The following is a 14,096-nucleotide window of genomic DNA, read 5'->3' as shown; positions in this document are numbered from 1 at the left end:
TTTCCATACCCCTGATCCAGCCCCTTCCTACCTTTCCAATTCCATTGCATACCACTCTGCCCTTCACTATGGCCCAGCCTCCTACTCCCCAAGGCTGGAGCCAAGATGGTGGCCACCAGTTTCTTTCCTTCCTATACGCTAATGTAATGGCCTTTGAATATGCTGGCTCCATGATTGTGTGTGATTAAATTAATGTTTCAGGACTTCTGAGCTGAAGCTTTAAGATTAGCAGCTTCTGCCAGGCGCGGTAGCTCACGCCTGTAATCCCAGCACTTTGGGAGGCTGAGGCGGGCAGATCACGAGGTCAGGAGATCGAGACCATCCTGGCTAACACGGTGAAACCCTGTCTCTACTAAAAATACAAAAAATTAGCTGGGCTTGGTGGTGGGCGCCCATAGTCCAGCTACTCAGGAGACTGAGGCAGGAGAATGGCGTGAACCCGGGAGGCAGAGCTTGCAGTGAGCCGACAGCATGCCACTGCAATCCAGCCTGGGCGACAGAGCAAGACATTGTCTCAAAACAAACAAACAAACAAAAAAGATTAGCAGCTTTTGCTATCTTTCTTGGAATCTAGCTACCATGCTGTAAGAAACGAAAAGCTTCACAGAGAAGACACATGGAGGAGAACTGAGGAGCCCTGGGCCATACATAACCCCAGATGAGCCCCCAGCCAGCAGCATTGACTGCTGGCCATGTGACTAAGCCATCTTGGATGTTCCAGCCTAGTCAACCTTCCACGTGACGGCAGCCAGCTAACATCACACGGAGCAGAACTTTCTAGCTGAGTCTAGTCATTTTACAGAATTGAAGAGAGAAAACAGTTATTACTTTTAGCCATTAAGTTTTGATGTTTTGTTTTGCAGCAACAGATAATGGAACACTGACCTTGTTTCTGTTCCTCAAACCTACCTAGCTCATTCCCCCGTGAGCACCAGCTGCTCTCTCTGCTTAGAACATATTTTCACCCGGTGATTCACTTGGTTGGTTCACTTCATCTTTCTATTACTTATTTATTTTTCAAATAGATTCAGAACCAACACACCATTTCATTTTCAGGTCAACCTGTAGCACCTCAGTTTTCCATTGGAAAGCCACCCTTTCTTTACTTTCAGCCCATGTGGCTGAACATCCTCTTTTCTCACCCCACTCTCCTCTGGACTCCAGGGCAACTTGTAATTGAGGCGAAGCCAATTAGTAATTTTACTCCCTGCCCCTGAGTCAATAACTGAGGGCTTAGTTATTAATTCAGAGAGGAGTGTATGAGCCAATTCAGTTCAATAAGAGTTAGTCCCAGGAATTATTGGTGAGGAGAGACTCTTAGCTGGGGTTGTTAAGCTGCTTTAACATAAGCCTGGAGCCGCTAGTGCCCAGCTGCTTAGCACAAGGGGCAGGTGTGTCTGGGAAGGGAGCCAACACAGAGGAGGACAGGGCAGAGACAGAGAGAGACTGCTGGATGTAACCATACCCGAAGCTAAATTTACTTGAGCTTTTCAGTTACACGAGCCAATATGCTTTCCACTCCACTAATAAATACCTCTCCTTCCCTTTGGTGAAGTCAGTTTGAGATGTGCTTCTGTCACTTGCTCTTAAAATATCAATTGCTTGACTCATCCTCTACCTTTTCCACCAAATATTAGGTTGAACCATATGAAATTGCCATTCTTGTAGATTAAAATGACTGAATAACAGTAATTTTATATGCAAATTTATTCAAACACTTCCAGAGATGGGGCATTCACTGCTTATTGAGGCAGCCCAATTAACAATTGAACAGATTTACCCAATAGAATGTTTTAAAAAATTTGTCCAGGTGCAGTGGCTCACGTCTGTAAGCCCAATGCTTTGGGAGGCTGAAACAGGTGGATCATTTGAAGCCAAGAGTTCAAGACCAGTCTAGGCAACATAGGAAGACCCTTGTCACTACAAAAAAAATTGGTGGCGCATTCCCATAGTCCTACCTACTCAGGAGGCCGAGGCAGGAGGATCGCTTGAGTCCAAGAATTAGAGTTTACAGTGAATTGTGATCACATCACTGGACTCCAGCCTGAGTAACAGAGTAAGACCCTGTCTCTATTAAAACACACAGACATACACACACACACACACACACACACCCCAAATCCATCTTCCTGAGGCTTCTCAGTTCTGAGCACTCTCCTCTGAGCACATTTCATGTATTGTGTAGCATTTGACAACAAAATATCAAGAGGGAAGTCCCCCCCCCACAGGCAGAAAAACACGAGATTATCACCTTTTTATTATAGGCACAATGCTTGTAGAAATGCGTTCTAAAATGTCTAACTTTTAAAAAATGTGCTGCTTTAAGCCATGTCTTCTCTATCTTGTTCTAATTTATTTCAAACTAAGCTCAGGACCTTACAGTTTACTCCAGTGATTTTTACCATCTTCAGTTTAGTGCACCACCTTTCCCTTTTTTTTGAGACGGAGTCTTGCTCTGTCGCCCAGGCTGGAGTGCAGTGGCGCAATCACCTTTCCCTTTTAAAGCCAAGCTTCTGCCCCCTGCCCATTGGGTCAAAGTTTTTATTCATTATTCTCTCCATAGTTGTTAGGATACAACAACACAATGCAAATAAAACGCCAAGATATTTGTGAATCATGATTGTCCAATCCAGGGTGGATTTTGCAAGCTTGGGAAGTGAGCATTCTTTATATTCATCCAAGTCACTACTACAAATGTTGAAAAGGACAGAACTGATAATAAAGCCCAAAGGAATATATATGGTTGGACAGTGATTCATTAACCTTTGGTTTGGTTTTTCAGTCAGTACTACTTCTCTGACCTAGGTCAGCAAACATCCTTGTTTCTCAGCCTTGTCTACACAAAGTAATAGTGTAGTCTACATGAAGTAATAAATATCTTGCTGAAATATATAAGGGGATCCTCATTATTGAGTATTCATTATCCCGTTCCTGAAGTTAAGTAGAGCAGTGTGTCCTTTAGGATAGACCGAGCCACCGTAACAAATAGACTCAAATGTTTAATGACTCTACATGATGGAATGTTATTTCTAGCACAGGTAACAAGAAATCAGGGTACTCAAGTTGGTGGGGGTGCTATCCTCCATGCAGTCACTCAGGGATCTAGGTTGTCTCCATCTTGTAAATCTGTTATTCTCCAGGGCCCTCACTGTCATCTGCATCCAGTCAAAGAAGAGGAAAACACACAAAGGAGCACATGTGGGCAATTTTTGTCAGACAGGCATGAAAGTGGCATGTCACTGCTGTTCACTTTGTCACAAAGCCACACCTAGCCAAATGGTAGGTAGGGAAATGCTGTTGATTTTATTGCTTAAGGAAGGGGAGAATGGATTTGGTGGACAGCTAGTTATCTCCACTATAGACAGCTAACATCATTATGACACAAAATTAATCACTCATAAACTGACTACATATCCATTCCTTTCAAAACCAAGCTTCCACCACTGCCCATTGTGTCACAGTCTTTGTCCATTATTTTCTCTATAGTTGTCAGGTTACAACAGCACAATGCCAACATAAATTACATAAAAATTGATGGCAAAGTGAAACTGTCAGTCTTGCAAAATAAGGTTTTAAAAAGATTAGGAAAGCAATTTTGGGGAACTGCCCTAATCATTTGCTAAGCCATTGACATATGAGGAAACAGCAGCATTAGATGAGAGAAAAATCTATGAGGATAAGGACCAAAAAGATACTTCAAATGAGAATGATTTGAATATCAAAGAGGTAAGAGAGACACCTGGGAAAATTAACAAAGACCTCAGCTATTTTTGCCAAAATTACACTGTTTATGATTGTGCTGTGAAAGTCAAATCTGAATCGACCAACTTTTTATTATATGATCATATAATTTTACCAGAAAAACATATGCAAAAAATTCCTCAACAGTTGATTGATTCATTTTTGTGATTATTGTTATTTTAAGAATCAGCTGGCTGGTGTCCTCTTGCCTGGCTTCCCCTCCAAGTCTCAATCTCTAAATGTTGGGACGCCCCAGAGCTGTGTCCTGGTCCTCTTTTCCTCCACATCTCCCCTATTCTAAGTGATTTCAGTCCCTTGATCTCATTCAGTCCCTTGGCTTTAAATATCATCTACATGCAGTCGACTCTTAAATTTATATCTGCAGTCTTGGCCTGTCCCCTGAGCTTCAGACGTCTATCCTACTGTCTACTTCACATCTCCACTTGAGTGTTTAATAGCCTGTCAGACTTGGGTGCCTGAAAACAGGCTTCTTGATTGCAAAACTGTTTCTTAAGTCTCCCCTACCTCACTCTGTAAATGGCAGCTTCAGTCAGCTGCTTGCTCAAGTCAAAATTTTGAGTTATTCTTGATGTCTCTGCCTCTGCCCCCCCTGCCCCCACATCGGATGGAATTGCAAGTTTTGTTGGAGCTAATTTCCAAATATAACCTAAATCAACTCCAGTCCATCTCCCCACTACCATCGGACCCCAAGCCCAGGCAGCCACGTCTCTCACTAGGGCCCCTGGGACAGCCTCCTGACCTGTATCCCTGCTCCTGCTCTTGCCTTCATAGCCATTTCATGTCCACACAGCAGCCCCAGTGATCACTGAAGCAAATATACTGACTGTGTCATTCTTTGAATTCAGTCCCTTCAGTGCTTCCCATCACTTTTATAATAACTGTAAAAACTTATTATAAAACCTATTATAAAGGCTGGACATGGTGGCTCATGCCTATAATCCCAGCACGTTGGGAGGCCAAGGTGGGTGGATCACTTGAGCCCAGGAGTTCAAGACCAGTCTGGGCAAGGTAGTAAGACCCCATCTCTATTTTTTAAAAATAAAAAATAAAAATTAAAAAGCAAAATAGACTAGCTAGTGATAAAGATAATTGCTATGAAGAAAACAAAACAGGGTAATGAGATAGAGAGGAATATTAATCCATTCTCACACTGTTATGAAGAAATACCTGAACCTGGGTAATTAAAGGAAAGAAGTTGAATTGACTGACAGTTCTGCATTGCTGGGGAGGCCTCAGGAGACTTACAATCATGCTGGAAGGCAAAGGAGAAGCAGGCACCTTCTTCACAGGGTGGCAGGACAGAGTGAGTGCAAGCAGGGGAAATGCCAGACACTTATGAACTATCAGATCTTGTGAGAACTCATTCATTATCACGAGAACAGGATGGAGGAAACTACCCCCATGATCCAATCACTTCCCACCAGGTCCCTCCCATGACACAATTCAAGATGAGATTTGGGTGGGGATACAGCCAAACTATATACAGAGGGCTGGAGGACAAACTGTTCCAGATGGGAGTTGGAGAAGGCCTTGCTATGGATGTGACATTTGGGCTGAGATGTGGATGATGAGAAGGAGTCAGGCAGCCGTGCCCTGGAGGAGATAGCGATGCAGACAGCAGAAGCCCAGAGGACAGAGCCAGCTGACAGCCCATGTGGTGCCAGAGGGCGAGCGAGGAGGAGGGGCGGTGAGAGGAGGTGTGAGATGTGGGCACAAGTCAGATGAGGTGGGGCCTGGGAGGCCACAGGGAAGAGTTTAGGTTTATAAAAGTGCTTTTATAGCAGCCTTTTTATAATAGGTTTTATTTTATTGTTTATTTATTTATTTATTATTTTTTGAGGCGGACTTTCGCTCTTGTTGCCCAGGCTGGAGCACAGTGGTGTGCTCTCGGCTCATCGCAACCTCCGCCTCCTGGGTTCCAGTGATTCTCCTGCCTCAGCCTCCCGAATAGCTGGGATTACAGACATGCGCCACCATGCCCAGCTGATTTTGTATTTTTAGTAAAGATGAGGTTTCTCCATGTTGGCCAGGCTGGTTTTGAACTCCCAACCTCAGGTGATCCGCCCGCCTCAGCTTCCCAAAGTGCTAGGATTACAGGTGTGAGCCACAGCACCTGGCCTATTTTTTTTTTATTTTTTGAGACAGGGTTTCTCTCCTGTCACCCAGGCTGCAGTACAGTGGCGCGATCTTGGCTTACTGCAACCTCCGCCTATGGAGTTCAAGTGATTCTCCCAATTCGGCCTCCTGAGTAGCTGGGATTACAGGTGCCTGCCACCACGCCTGGCTAATTTTTGTATTTTTAGTAGAGACGGGGTTTTGCCATGTTGGCCAGGTTGGTCTCAAACTCCTGATCTCAGGTGATCCCAAAGTGTTGGGATTACAGGTGTGAGCCACCATGCCGGCCTATGTTGCTTTTTTATGTATTTAACCATTTGTCTGTCTTCCCTTGGACTATAAGCTCCACTAGAGCAGATGCTTTGTCTCCTTTGTTCACTGTCATATTTTCACTTGCCAGAGGCTGTCACATAATAGATGGCCAATAAATACTTGTCAGATAAATAAATATTTCTTGTATTTTTAAAATACAAGAAAAATTTCTTAACATTATTTTAAGTTTTATCTTCCAGAGTAAAGTCCTAATAAATACCTTTCTTCACCATTTTAATATGGAATTTTGGCTTCCTTTATAAGTGGATTTATTTAAGTGGCCTTTTCCTGTACCATTTATCTTTGTCTATCTTGCCTATTTCCTTCCTTAGATTTCCTAGACTAATAAGCCGTGGATAAGGAAGTGAGGGCTGTGCTGAGATGATTTGTTCTTGGTTAACCCAAGCTGGGTCATGGTGATGAGTCATTTTTCTTCTCGGGACACAGAAGTACTCTCTCCTCCTTAAAATCCCATTCTAGAATAGTGTCTGCAAAATGTTATGCTCATTGATTTGCAGGGTATAGAACTTTCTTTCTTCTTTTTCCTCCCTTTTCTTAGCAAAGGCCGTCACTTCAATAGGATCTTTCTTCTTCTTTTTTTTTTTTTTAATTTTTAATGGAACACTTCACAAATTTGCATGTCATGGTTGTGCAGGGGCCATGCTAGTCTTCTCTGTATCATTCCAATTTTAGTATATGTGCTGCTGAAGCAAGCACTCTTTCTTCTTTTTATTATTTATTTATTTATTTATTTATTTATTTATTTTTGAGATAGAGTCTTGCTCTGTCACCCAGGCTGGAGTGCAGTGGCGCCGTCTTGGCTCACTGCAACCTCCGCCTCCTGGGTTCAAGCAATTCTCCTGTCTCAGCCTCCCTAGTAGCTGGGACTACAGTCGCACGCCACAGTGCCAGGCTAATTTTTGTATTTTTAGTAGAGATGGTTTTACCATATTGGTCAGGCTGGTCTCAAACTCCTGACCTCAGGTGATCCACCTGCCTCAGCCTCCCAAAGTGCTGGGATTACAGGTGTGAGCCACCGCACCTGGGCTCTTCTTTTTAGTGGAACACTTTTTCCATCTCCAGGATTCCAGCACCATCCTAAATATCTGTAGGTCCTGTAAGACTACAGATATACACTGAAAATCTCTTTCCTGGATTCTCTAGGTGCTGTGGCCTGTAATTCATCTGGGTCAAGAGACATGTTTGATTCAATTTAGACACAAATAAAGGTTCTCATTAGAGGGGAGTGGCCACATTGGAAGACAATTTGGCAACACACTGATGTCACTGAATCGCTAAATTAAACAGATGCCTCTTTAATGTGGAGGCTCTGATCCCTTTCAAAGAACTGACTTCTATAGACTCTTGAATTCTTAGAACCAGTCATTTGGGGTTAAAAAATATTGTTGAAGGGTTTATGGTCTACCTTAAAATTCTCTTCCTTAGGGGTTGCTGGGAAGAGAAGAGAGATTTGGCAGGAAGACCTACGAGCCAGCTTTCCTGCAACACCTTACCATGAGGGCTCTGGGGAGAGGTCAGACATTTACCTGTGTGTGGCCTGCCAGGTGTAAGTGGTCTGCCAATAGGGTTCTGAGGTTAATTTGAGACTACATGCCATCCTAAAGGGGCCAGCCAACCACTCCTCACATCTTCTCCACACTCTTGCCAATCAGAGATGTCTGCATTTTCATATTAGGTCACTGTTTTCATGTTTAGGTTTTTTTTTTTTTTTCGGGGGACCTTGCTAGTGCAAGGGATGGGGGTGGGGTGTGGTGGCTGCGCACCCATGCACGAGTCCCTCCCCACCCCACACTGCTGCAAGCCTCCTTCATGTTAGCTTTAACTGTTGGCTCAAATTTATAAAGGCTGTGTCAGCCAGGCAGCACATACCCCAGGCCTGATCCCACCAGTCGCTTCCAGTTTGCAACCTCTGACCTAAAGTGCCACGTAAATATCACTGGTGGAGAAAGAGGGGATGCTAGTTGTCAGTTTCTTCTGATATTGACACCAGAGTGTGATGTGAATGCAGATTCATTCTTAGTCCAGACAGCAGTTTCTGTTCTAGGAGTTAACAGGTAGTTACGAAGCATTTAATTTAATTTAATGTATTTATTTAGAAACAGGGTCCCTATCTGTTGTCCAGGCTGGAATGCAGTAGTGTAGTCTTGGTTCCCTTCAGCCTCAACCTCCTGGGTGCAAGCAATCCTCCCATCTCAGCCTCTGGAGTAGTTAGGACTACAGGTGCAAACCACCACACCTAGCTAGTTTTTGTATTTTTTGGTAGAGATGGGGTCTTGCTATGTTGCCCAGGCTGGTGTTGAACTCCTGGCTTCAAGCAGTCCTCCCACATTGGCCTCCCAAAGTGCTGGGATTACAGATGTGGGCCAGCATGCCTAGCTCACAAAGCATTAAAAAAAAAAAAATTGGCATTGCAAGGAATCTTAATTTAAATGGTATTGAAATTTGACAGAAAGAGTCTTAACTTCACAATGAGGGATTGACTTGGCTGCTGCTTTGGGGCACTTTTTTTTTTTTTTTTTGAGTCAGGGTCTCACTCTGTCACCCAGGCTATAGTGCCATGGCACTTCCTTAGTTCACTGCAGCCTCGAGCTCCTGGGCTCAGGGGATCCTCCTGCCTCACCCTCCTGGGTAGTTAGGACTATAGGTACACACCACCACACTCCGCTAATTAAACATTTTTTTTTGGTAGAGATGTGGGGAGGCTCTTACTATGTTGCCCAGGCTGGTCTTGAACTCCTGGCCTCAAGCAATCCTCCTCCCTTGGCCTCTCAAAGTGCTGGGATTATAGGTGTGAGACCTGGCCTGGGGCCCAGGTTTCATGAGGGCCTGTCTCCCCAAGTAAAGGACTAGGAATTTGTCATCTACATGTTTGGGACCCTCAAACTGGCCCCAGAAATAGTGTATGCATATAGTAGGGGCTGAAAAGTGTACTGAATTAATGTTGCTTTCTGCAGATCTAGATCTAAAAACAAAAAACAAAACAAAAATACAAATGAATTAATGTTGTTGATCACTTTCACTTGCAAACTTCACTTTAAAAACATTAAATAAAAACTCTTGGCCGGGCACGGTGGCTCTTGCCTATAATCCCAGCACTTTGGGAGGCTGAGGTGGGTGGATCAGGAGTTCAAGACCAGCCTGGCCAACATGGTGAAACTTCATCTCTACTAAAAATATAAATATTAGCTGGGTGTGGTGGCAGGCGCCTATAATCCCAGCTACACAGGAGGCTGAGGCAGGAGAATAGCTTGAACCCAGGAGGCGGAGGTTGCAGTGAGCTAACACCACCGCACTCCAGCCTGGGTGACATAGCGCGACTCTGTCCCCCCCCCAAAAAAAAAAAAAAACTAAACTAAAAAAAAACCCCAACTCTTTGGCTGAGTGTGGTGGCTCACGCCTATACTTCCAGCACTTTAGCTTAGCTACTAAGTACAGGTAAAAAGTAGTAAGACTGTGGGATTGAACCAGGGTTGGGATTATGCCAAGGGCTTACAGTGGTCAGGGAGAAGCGTGAGGGAGTTGTGGTTGACTGTAGTGTGGTGATTTTAATGATGGACAATGGAATCTAAGCTAGATCAAATGGGAAGTGTGGACATAAGAGGGTGAGGGACTGTAAAAGAGTCTAGGGAGCCATGATGAAGCCCTGAATCAAGGGTTAGAAAGATGGGAATGATTTGGAGACTATACTATAGGAAAATCCACTCGTCCTTGCTGACTGGGTTCACTGGGACTCTCAAACCATAGGTGGGTCCTTAGCGCAACCTGGCGATTATAATATATTCCCATGGTCAACTCAGTCACCAACTCTCCCTGCAAGCTCTTTCACAAAGACTCTCTCCTCCAACCTCCAATGCCCTCTGCCCCACATCCCCTCATTCTCAGCTGATGATGTGGCTCATTACTTTGCTGAAAAAACAGAAGCAATCAGAAGAGGCTGATCATCAGGCTAATGGATCTCCTTTGTCTCCTCTGACCCTAGCTCCTCAATGTCCACCGAGTCAATTTCTCACACACTAGCCAGAGTTATTACAGGAGCACTCACTCAGAACAAAATCCAAATTCCTTACCATGACCTAAAGCATCTCCGTGGTCTACCCACATGCTTGCCTCTGATTTCATCTCCCTCCCTCTCTCCCTGGCTGTCTCTGTCCTACCCACATGGATCTCCTTGCTTTTTTCCCAACACCCAAGGCATATTCCCACCTCAGGACCTTTGCACATGCTGCTGCAGTCTCTGGAGTGCTTTTCCCCCAAAAGTATATGTGGTATGTTTTCTCATTTCTTTCTTTCTTTTTTTTGAGACGGAGTTTCACTTTTATCGCCCACGCTGGAGTGCAATGGTGCCATCTCGGCTCACTACAACCTCTGCCTCCTGGGTTCAGGTGTTTCTCCTGCCTCAGCCTCCAGAGTAGCGGGGATTACAGGCATAAGCCACCACACCTGACCAGTATGCATTATTTTAAATTTATCTTTAAATTCCACAAAACAATCATAAACATATCCTCCTTGTGAAAAATAAAACATTACTGAGAAACTTTCCTTTGATCCCCTGCCCCCATCCCAGACAATCCTAGGCCACGCCCTGCTCCCTTTTTCCCAGAGGTAGCCACTCTTTACTGGGTACAAATCCTTCCAGGCCTTTTGCTATGCATTTATGTGCACTACATATGTGCCAATAGGGAATATATACAGTTGTCCCTTGATATCCCTGGGGGATTGGTTTCTGGACCCCTGCAATGCTAAAATCTGAGATGCTTATGTCCCCTGTAGAAAATGGCAGTGTTTACATATAACCTACATACAACCTCCTGTATACTTTATTTAATTTATTTTTTCATTAAAAACATTTTTTTTTTTGAGATAGGGTCTCCCTCTGTCACCCGGGCTGGAGTACAGTGGCATGATCAGGGGTCACTGCAGCTTTGACTTCCTGGGCTCAAGTGATCTACCTCAGCCTCCAGAGTAGCTGGAACTACAGGCATGTGCTACCATGCCTTGCTAATTTAAAACAATTTTTATTAGAGATGAGGTGTTTCTTTTTTCTTTTTTTTGAGAGAAAGTCTTACTCTGTCGTCCAGGCTGGAGTGCAGTGGCATCATCTCGGTTCACTGCAACCTCTGCCTCCTGGGTTCAAGCGATTCTTCTGCCTCAGCCTCTCCAGTAGCTGGGATTACAGGCATGTGCCACCATGCCCAGCTAATTTTTGTATTTTTACCATGTTGTCCTGGCTGGTCTCAAACTCCTGACCTCAGGTGATCCACCTGCCTCGGCCTCCCAAAGTGCTAGGATTACAGATATGAGCCACCATGCCTGGCCTAGAGACCAGGTCTTGCTTTGTTGTCCAGGCTGGTCTCAAACACCTGGCCTCAAGTGATCGTCTCTCCTGCCTCGGCCTCCCAAAGGACTGAGATTACAGGCATGGGCCACCACGTCTGGCCCCTCCTGTATACTTTATTATTTATATATATATATTTATTTTGAGACAGGGTCTTGCTGTCACCTAAGCTGGGGGACAGTGGTGCAATCTCAGCTCACTGCAACCTCTGCCTCCTGGGCTTAAGCAATCTTCCCATCTCAGCCTCCCAAATAGCTGTGACTACAGGCATGAGCCACCACACTTGGCGAATTTTTTGTATTTTTTGTAGAGATGGTGTTTCACCATGTTGTCCAGGCTGGTCTTGAACTCCTGAGCTCAAGCAACCCACCCACCTTGGCTTTCCAAAGTATTGAGATTACAGGCATGAACCACCATGAGCAGCCCCTCCTGTATACTTTAAGTCAGCTCTAGATTTCTTAACTGCAATACCTAATACAATGCAAATATGTACATAGTTGTCATATACTGTATTTTTTTTTTTTTCTAGAGAGCGAGGCAGTCTCGCTTTGTTGCCCAGGCTGGTCTGGAACTCCTGGCCTCCAGTGATCCTCCTTGCCTCAGCCTCCCAAAATGCTAGGATTACAGGTGTTAGCCACCACTCCTGGCCATGTATTTTTAAATATGCATTTTTTTAATTGTTGTTTTTTTTTCCCCCAAATATTTTCTATCTGTGGTTAGTTGAATTTACACATGTGGAACCTGAGAGGCTATGGAGGGTTGACTGTATGTAGTACTGCCTGTGGTTTATTTATTTTTCTCATTTTATCTTTAGAAAGACTATTAGGATGGCCGGGCGCGGTGGCTCACGCCTGTAATCCCAGCACTTTGGGAGGCCGAGGCGGGCAGATCACGAGGTCAGGAGATCGAGACCATCCTGGCTAACACGGTGAAACCCCGTCTCTACTAAAAATACAAAAAATTAGCCGGGCGTGGTAGCGGGCGCCTGTAGTCCCAGCTACTCGGGAGGCTGAGGCAGGAGAATGGCGTGAACCCGGGAGGCGGAGCTTGCAGTGAGCCGAGATCGCGCCACTGCACTCCAGCCTGGGCGACAGAGCGAGACTCCGTCTCAAAAAAAAAAAAAAAAAAAGAAAGACTATTAGGATTAACACTATAGCTGGCCCAGATCTCCAAAAAATAAGACAACAAAAGTCTGGACTGATGTTCTTGAGCAGTTGGCCTATGTCTCATAGATGTATTTTGCTCTTGACCTAAGCTTAAGCAGGAATGTAGTTTGGAGTTTGCCATTTAGAATGGAGAGGATGGGGTTCTGCTAGCTGAGAAGCATTTATCATAGTCAGGGCTGACCCCAGAGTTCTGTTTATTTCAAACTCTGTCTCTCAGTTTATTCAGAGCTAGGATGTACCTGCAAAGTTGGAGGCTCAATTCCAAGCCACCAGAGAACGTTGGTGGCTCCTGTGTTCCAAAGTGACCCCTATGGCTATCTTGTTCCTGGCTTCATCTATCATTGGAAAACCAAAAGCAACTATGTCTTTAGCAAGGAGCTTTGAAACACCTCTCACAGAATTGCTGACTCATCCTTGATTTAAAGAGCAATGAACAGGTCTGACCTTTTTAGAAATAAACCATGGCACTACCTCCAGGAGACAGGACAAATTTCCTTTGACAGTGGACTACAGTGCCAGTGTGTATGGGGTGGTGCCTTGTCCAAGGAGTAACCCTCTAGCCTAGTTTCTGATAAAACCACCAGGAGCAGGACTATTTATTCATTTGAGAAGGGGTCTGGCTGTATTGTCCAGGCTGGTGTTGAACTCCTGGCCTCAAGTGATCCTTGTGTCCTGGCATCTCAAAGAGCTGGGATTACAGATACGAGCCACCACGTTGTGCCAGACCCAGGTTTTGTAAGGTGGCTTTGATGATAGGTTCTCAGAAAGAAGCTCCTTTCTCAAGCAAATTTGTCCTCCAAACTCAGAGCCGATGGGCTACAGGCCTCCGTGTAGAACATGTGCACGTTCTGCATTTCTCAAGGGAAGGAGACGTGAGCAGCCATGTGCTCATCTGCTTTGCCAAGGTCATCCTTTGCGTTCCCCTGACATCACAGTGGCCCTGACATTTCATAAAAGCACACACACATGCCTCTTCAGTTTGGCCTTTTCGGATGCTGTGTCTGCCAGGCCAACTCTGTCTCCCTACTTGTTGATGGTGGGCAGGAAGTCTCACTAATTCATAAATTCTTGGCCAGAGTGTGCCCATCAACAGGGGTTACACTTGCCACCTCCTTAAATCCCAGCTCAATGCATTCTCCATGCTCCTGGCTATTCAGGTAGGACCGCCGCACCTCTGTGTTTCGGTATGGGGCTCGCCCAGAGAGGCCGCAGCCTTCGGCAATGCATCAGTGCACGGAACCTCCGCCATTCCCAAGGTTCGCTCAAGGGGAGGAGTGTGCTTTGGGTACAGGGTTTCGGCAAGTCTTGGTCCTGAGGGCCAGGGTCACTGAGCGTAGGCTTCAGAAGGCGACTTCAGCGTGAAAACACCCACGCCTCCCTACCAC

General features: G+C 45.1%; 1 non-coding gene across 1 annotated transcript; it reads right to left on the bottom strand.

The window, feature by feature from the left end:
* Window positions 1–6,799: 6,799 nt before the first annotated feature.
* LOC112439363 (U6 spliceosomal RNA) lies at window positions 6,800–6,906 on the bottom strand. Its single transcript, XR_003027661.1, has one exon. It is a non-coding gene; the product is annotated as a U6 spliceosomal RNA (small nuclear RNA).
* Window positions 6,907–14,096: the final 7,190 nt, after the last annotated feature.

This window comes from Pan paniscus, chromosome 2 (genome assembly GCF_029289425.2).
Source record: "Pan paniscus chromosome 2, NHGRI_mPanPan1-v2.0_pri, whole genome shotgun sequence".
In the NCBI taxonomy this organism is placed as follows: domain Eukaryota; kingdom Metazoa; phylum Chordata; class Mammalia; order Primates; family Hominidae; genus Pan; species Pan paniscus.
The sequence above is the reverse complement of the archived record's forward strand: the minus strand, read 5'-3'. Positions and strand labels throughout refer to the sequence as shown.